This window comes from Equus quagga, chromosome 14 (genome assembly GCF_021613505.1).
Source record: "Equus quagga isolate Etosha38 chromosome 14, UCLA_HA_Equagga_1.0, whole genome shotgun sequence".
NCBI lineage: Eukaryota > Metazoa > Chordata > Mammalia > Perissodactyla > Equidae > Equus > Equus quagga.
In genome coordinates this window covers 45157282-45157721 of record NC_060280.1, presented here as the reverse complement: position 1 = coordinate 45157721, position 440 = coordinate 45157282, and positions in this window count along the sequence as shown.

The following is a 440-nucleotide window of genomic DNA, read 5'->3' as shown; positions in this document are numbered from 1 at the left end:
GGCTTGCTCACACACCTGAGGGTCAGCTGATCTAAGCTGGGCTCAGCTGGTTGGTTCTATTTCAAGTTACTGGTCTACAGGTCATTCAGATGACTCTGTACCATGTGTCTCTCATTCTTGTACTAGCAGGCTGGTCAGGGTGTCTTGTTCTCATGGTGATGGCAGAGGTACAAGAGGTGAGCCTTGCCTGCTTTTTGTGTCTAACATCCACAAGTCCCATGGCCAAGCCCAGAAGTCACAGGTGGAAGCGGGGCTACACTCAGCCTTTGTAGTTGCAGAAACTGCAGTTACATGGAAAGGAGTATGGATAAAGGGAAGAGCAGAGCCAACAATCTGTCACATATGGAAAATAATCCTGTTACACTGCCCTGTCTGACACCATAAATAAAATAAATTTCAAATGGATTAAAATCTAAGTATAAAAAATAAAGTCTTCTGTA